This window comes from Canis lupus, chromosome 4 (genome assembly GCF_003254725.2).
Source record: "Canis lupus dingo isolate Sandy chromosome 4, ASM325472v2, whole genome shotgun sequence".
In the NCBI taxonomy this organism is placed as follows: domain Eukaryota; kingdom Metazoa; phylum Chordata; class Mammalia; order Carnivora; family Canidae; genus Canis; species Canis lupus.
Genome location: NC_064246.1, coordinates 59,767,523 through 59,774,118, shown reverse-complemented (window position 1 = coordinate 59,774,118; position 6,596 = coordinate 59,767,523). Strand labels below are relative to the sequence as shown.

Sequence of the window (6,596 nt, the reverse complement as noted above, 5' to 3'; positions counted from 1 at the left end):
CAGGCTCCCTGGTGGAGCCCGCTTCTCCCTTTGCCTGTGTCTCTGCCTCTCTCTGTATCTCTCATGAATAAATAAAATCTTAAAAAAAAACTTTAGAGAATGAAGGTGTAATGAAATCTAGAGAAAGCTCAAAGCAGTTACTGCAGTAATCATCTTGGCCACTAGATGGCAAGCCGCCATGACATCTCCATTGAGCTGGGCTGGGAGCGGGGGTAAGAGTGAAGGCTGAGCCAGTAGATCCGGTGAGGCCAGACCTCCCGGCGGGACCTCCAATCTCCTGCAGACTAACAGCTGGAGACCTTTGCAAGCCCTTTGTACCTTTGGTGGTCTTTGCTCAGGTATTTGCATTACTCCCCAATTCCATCAAGGGTTACGCTTCGAATGCCTTTTCCAATTCTCTCCAGTTTCTTCTCTTGCTTACCAAAGAGTTGTTTTTTCTTGTCAGTGTGGTTGCTGGTGATTTCTTAAAATAGTTTTGTAAATTGTTGTTTAAAGTTACCACTTAAAGAAGAAGGTGAACTTTCTCACTGTTAGGATCTGAGCCCCACCTGATCCAATCTTCCACTCAATAGTTTATCCACAACTTCTCTTTCCTGGCTTAAGGACCAGCATGAGCTTATATATTTCTCTTACTCTTCCCTTCTATCACCAGCACAAATTGGCTTATTTTTCAAGGAACCATATTTTACAGAAAGTCAAAGATTTGTTTGTTTGTTTGTTTGTTTGTTTGTTTGTTTGTTTGTTTTGGGTGGTGGGAGGATTACCTCCTGAGAATTGCAGGATACCTGGCAAGTGACAACAACAAAGCAATGTTGAAATGTAGCTGCTGGACAGCAGGCTCGGCTCATTTACTGGCTGTTAATATTTCCAGGATACCAGGCCCCGTTGCTGAGATTTAAATTTGGGCTCAGCAAAATGCCGCACCTGTACTTGCCATGAGCATTCTGGCTCACTCAAATAATTAAAACTAAGAATTTAAACTGAATGATGTCAAGAATCCAGAGTACCAAGCTGATGAGTACCTGGTCTGACCATAAGCCCCAACAGTCCCACACTGTTATAATGGTGGCATCAGGGGAGCCCGGGTGGCTCAGTTGGTTGAGTATGTGCCTTCAGCTCAGGTCATGATCCCAGAGTCCCTGGATGGAGCCTGGCTTGGGGCTCCCTGCTCATTGGGGAGTCCAGAGGGGTGACTGCTCCTCCCTCTGCTCTCACCCTGCTCCTCTTTCTGCCCTCACCCTGCTCTTCTCTCTCCCTCTCTCAAATAAACAGAATCTTTATTCTTTTTTTAATTTTCATTTATTTATTTATTCATGAGAGACACACAGAGAGGCAGAGACACAGGCAGAGGGAGAAGCAGGCTCCATGCAGGGAGCACAATGTGGGACTTGTCTCCAGGATCACACCCCAGGCTGCAAGCAGCACTAAACCGCTGAGCCACCTGGGCCGCCCTAAACAGAATCTTTAAAAAACAAATAATGGTGGCATCCTTTGGAGAATTTTTTTCTTCTATAAGGTAATGAAAACCTCAAGTTGGCAGAAATTTGCTAACTTGGAGACTTGCAGAAGTCAGGAATTAGGTATTGGCATAATGGGGTTAATTCCAGACTAACCTATTGATGTTCACATGACTGTATTAACCTCTCTGTCTTTGCTTCCTTATCTCTCCAGTGGAGGCAGCAAGACGGCCAGGTCTGCCCCATGAGGTGGAGTTCGAGCCTCCTCTTTGTATGTGTATTTGACTTGGAGCTGGTTCCAGGCCTATAGCTGCAGTAAACAGTTACAGAGGCCTCCTGTAATCTTGCTTTGCCCTGCTCCCCGGCCAATGCCAGTCTCTGCCCATTACAAACTTCATATCTGAACAGTTTGGGAATTATTTGGAAACGGCCTTATTTGTACTTTCTACAATCCAGCTAGAATGACAGCCATAAAGATTGCTTTCTGGTTCCTTGAGTTGTTGATTGAAGGGTGTGGGAAACAAAAGCTGAGTTAGTCAAGGGCTTTCCCCCAAGGTTGCTGCAAGCAACATAGGGTTAGTGGGGGCCAGGTGAGGGCCCGGGACTCCTGGGAACCCAGATGATGCCTCTGCCCTCTCCTGGCTGTTTCCACGTAGTGTGTATGTGTCTGTGTGTGTGTGTGTGTGTGTGTGTGTGTGAGTGTGTGAGTGTGTGTGTACTGGGGGTAGATATGAATTATGCAGTCACAATCCTTGCTGAGTGATGTTGTCATAAGCTGCCACAAAAATGGATTCAGTGCTGGTGGGGAGAGGGGGATGGAACAGAACAAATGAGAGCCAGTCCCTGGCCTCAGACAGCCTATAGTCGAGAATGCAGAATGTTGGTAAACAAACAAAAGATGGTAATATAAAGCAAGGTTTCTTGTAATCCTAATGTTAACTAAGTTCCTGTGTCTTTTTTTAAAAATATTTTATTTATTTATTCATGAGAGATACAGAGAGAGAGAGAGGCAGAGACACAGGCAGAGGGAGAGGCAGGCCCCATGCAGGGAGCCCGATGTGGGACTCGATCCCAGGACCCCAGGATCACGCTCTGGGCCGAAGGCAGGCACCAAACCACTGAGCCACCAGACATCCCTTTCCTGTGTCTTTTGAGATTAAATCAAATTAGCTGGAGTTCTAGCCCTCCTCTATGGGAAGTGTGATGCCCTCTCTGAGTTTCCACAAGCTCCCAGGGACCTCTATTCTCCCTATGTCCCCATGCCCTGGGTTCCTGCTCTTTCTGAGGCTGGCCTTTTTTATTTATTTATTTATTTATTTAGATATTTAAAAAAAAATTATTTATTGAGAGATAGAGAAAGTTTGAGAGAGAGCCAGCCAGAGCAGCGGGGAAGGGCAGAGGGGCAGAGGGAGAGGAGAAGCAGGCTCCCCACTGAGCAGGGAGCCTATGTGAGGCTCCATTCCAGGACCCTGAGATCATGACCTGAGCTGAAGGCAGATGCTTAACCGACTGAGCCACCCAGGTACCCCTCTGCAGCTGTTTTGGTTCCAGGCAATTAAAGCTGTCTTTCCTTGTTTTGCCCCCAGAACTCTCCCTCCAGAGGTTTGAGCGCAGCCCCATATACCGATGCCTTGGTGTGTGTGGTCAGTAAGGCAAGCAACAGTAATGTAGATGCTGGCCAGCTCTGGGCCTGGAGGCCTTTGGACCACAAAGCCCTAAGACCTCCTCTCCGGACACCACCTTCAGGACCTTGGAACTCCATTTGAGTGCTCTGCCCCTTTGCTCTTGGAGTCCACTTTTCTGCCCCTGTGGGCTCCCCCAGGAGTGCAGTTTTCCTCACCGTATCACTTGAGGCAAGGGGATTCCCCACTCTCACTTGTACCTACCTCCTTGCACATTCAAAGGTTCATTAACGTGGTGTGCCAAGGACACACCATCTGCCTTTTGGATTCTATACCATGTACAGCTAGTATTTATTCTCTCCAAGCCAAGTACTTTTTTGAAAGAGTCTTTCTTAGGATCTCACCTTTATTTCAAAGAAAAAACAGAAGAAAAGCTGTGCGATTTCAGCCTATTGTTTCTTCTCCCACCAGCCTCTCCAAAGAAGTAATCAGTTTATTTTTTTTTTATTTTATTTATTTATGAGAGACACAGAGAGAGAGAGAAAGAAAGGGAGGCAGAGACACAGGCAGAGGGAGAAGCAGGCTCCATGCAGGGAGCCCGACGTGGGACTCAATCCTGGGTCTCCAGGATCACACCCTGGGCTGAAGGCAGTGCTAAACCACTGAGCCACCCGGGCTGCCCGAAGTAAACAGTTTAAAGATTTATTTTTCCACTGTTGGGGGCCACGCTTCCCCCTTAGAAACACAGAAGCCATTACAGTGAGCTTGAGTCTTAAATTGTTTTCTCACTCAGTTCCATTTATAACATGTCCCATTCATTCATTCAACCATGACACAGATGTTGTAGGGGTTCAACTGGAGGGAGCTCTGCTGGGCTGGAGCAATCAGGGATGACTTCACGGAAGAGGCGGGAACCGATCTGGAACCTCAAGGCAGGGAGAGACAGAATTTAGTTAGAGGAGGACAGAGGGCGGGACAGGTGGAAAGTGGGAGCGGGGACTGGTGTGCAGGGAATCAATAAGCCTCCACGCAATCCACAGGCGCTTCTGAGGCTCCGCGCGGTTCTGGTCCCGCGCTGGGCCCTGCAGCAACAGACACGGACGATTCCAACCCAGTGTGAGGGATGGGAGAAACACAGGGCTGTCAAGGCCTGGGGTCGGGGTGGGGGTCAGGGTGCTACCTCAAGGGAGAGGAGGAGAGACTGCCCAGGGACAGTAGCATTTACCCGGAGACAGGAAGAATGAGTGGGTGACAGTGAGCGGCTGCAGCGGCTTCACGTACACTGTTTACGCTGCTGCAGTCAAGGGAGAGCCTGGTAAGAAAGTGAGGCAGCCCAACATGGTGAGACCCTAGGGCTGGAGCTGGAAGGAGTGAGGAGTGAGTCTGGGGGGGCGGGGGGCCGGGAGCCTGAGGGCTGTGTGGGGACAGCCCGGAAGTGGCAGGATCCAGATTGGATCTGGGCTCTGGAAGGCACCTGGGTGTGGAGGCTAGATAGAGGGGGGCCAAGTGGGAAGCGGGGGGAGTGCTCAGGAGGGGCTGCTGCACTGCATGGAGCTAAGGGTAGGCGCCTGTGAAGGCAGCCGGTGGGTGAGAGGAGGGACCCTGTGCTAGGGTCCAAGTGGGCAGCAATGGAGCTCAGGACCTCATGCTGAGGAGGCCGAGACAAGAGGCCCTGCAAAGGAGGGCCTCTGAGACACATGGGGGGCTGCGGGGGTGGGGCTCTGGGGAACCGACCTGTGGGTGGCCCAGGGTGAGGCCTCTGCTCTGCACCCACAGGTTTGTTTGTTTTCTTCCCCAAGAGCAAAATAAGCCCTCCTGAGGGGCTGCTGCCTCCAAGAGAGGTGGGGCATGATTCTCACAGCCAGAAAGTTCACTTTCTCAGTTCTGCTTCAGTCCTTCCAGGAGAAAGCCTCGCTGGGAACTAGGCTGCCTTTACCACCTCTGCCGCTGCCACTCTCCCTTTTTACAAAGAGAGATCAGGCCTCAGGCGCAGAGCCTTCAGCGGGAGACGCGTCTAGCCGGGGTTTGAGAGCATTTCCTTGCCTTTATTTTCATGGCTGCTTTCCATTTATGGTAAGTGAAACCAGATTTCCAATTAGGGCAGTGAAACCAAGTTTCGCTTTCAAGCAGAAGCATTTAAGCTAAAGGGAAAAGATGGGCCACCTATAAAGTATCCTGCTAATGGTCTGGGTGGTATAGGCATCTGGCAGGACTCGGCAGGCGGGAGGTCGGGAAACTGTGATGGGCAAGAGAGCACTAGGGTTGGAGTCCTTCAGCTGTGCCCGAGTGCTGCCCAGCAAATGACCGGCTCTGCTCCCCAGAGTGGGGGGAACAGCCTCTGCCCTCCTGCCGGTCGTCGTCAGGACTGGTTGGCATCGTGGACGAGAAAGCAGCTTCGGGACTCTTGAGGTACAGCCAGTGAGGGACGAAGGCGGTCCCCGTCCCCATCCTCCTGCTGGGTCACGGCTGTGCAGGTACAGGTGGGATTAGAAGCCCAGCCCTGGGGAGACTAGTGTCATTTTATTCCAGGGACTTCTTTGGTTCTTCGAAGAAATTTTGCTCTTGAAAAACAAATCTCTCCGAAGATAAAATATTTAAGATAAGTTGCCCAAACACTACCAAGGTAGACTTTGCACTCCCGAAGTCATGTCAAAAATCAAGCCAAGCCATAGGGAGGTTTTGGACGTGAAGCGGTCGCCAGTGTCAACTCCGCACAGCTCCCGGGCACCGAGGGCAGGGTGACCTGGGCATGGGTCAGCAAGGGGAAGCGGTCCCTCTGCGGCTGGGGAATCGCCGTTGTTGCAAGACTCAGCACTCCGTGCCCCCTGGCTTGGGGGCTTCCTCTTACACACTTTCGGTCTTGGTGGCAGTGGGTGGTTTGTGGGTGTTCTCCTGCCCACCCCCCAAGCCCTGGTGGCCAGGAGCTGGACTGGGCACTGGGCGTCGCCAGATCCAAAAATGGGATTTCCCTCCGAGCACTTAGTCTCCATAATTTAATTCTCGGTGTTTCCTGGTTGAGTAGCGTCACTCACTAGGAGGTCAGCTGGAAGAGGACAGAGCCTTGTTCTCACCTGAGTTCCCAGTGCCTTTCAGGGCCCAGCACTGCCTAAGTAAGTGTCAGAGTAAATGGGAAGGGTCAGAAATGTGTGCTTCCTCACTAGGTCCCACAAAGACTAGTTAGAGCATCCTGAGTAATACAGAGCTGGGAGCAGATTAGGAATTGGTCTTTTCTTGCTCCAGTGACCTCATCATTTATAAAAGGGGTGGAAGAAAGAATTCGTTTAAAATGAAAACTTAAAAAAATAAATAAATAAAATGAAAACTTAGGGGCACCTGAGTGGCACAGTGGATTAAGCATCTACTTTTAGCTCTGGCCATGATCCCCGGGTCCTGGGATGGAGCCCCACTTCAGGCTCCCTGCTCAGTGGGGAATCTGCTTCTCCCCCTCCCTGTGCTGTTCCCCCTGCTTGTGCTCTCTGGCTCTCTCTCTATATATTGAATCAATAAATACAGTCTT

General features: G+C 50.5%; 1 long non-coding RNA gene across 11 annotated transcripts in view; it reads left to right on the top strand.

The window, feature by feature from the left end:
* Positions 1 to 233: 233 nt before the first annotated feature.
* Positions 234 to 6,596, top strand: part of LOC112651554 (uncharacterized) — a 45,761-nt gene continuing 39,398 nt past the window's right edge. For 2 of the 11 annotated variants that reach the window (XR_004815475.2, XR_004815473.2), the window contains exon 1: positions 5,169 to 5,553. This is a non-coding gene — a long non-coding RNA (uncharacterized LOC112651554). The other 9 variants (XR_007410320.1, XR_007410319.1, XR_004815482.1 and 6 more) reach the window with 7 other exon arrangements.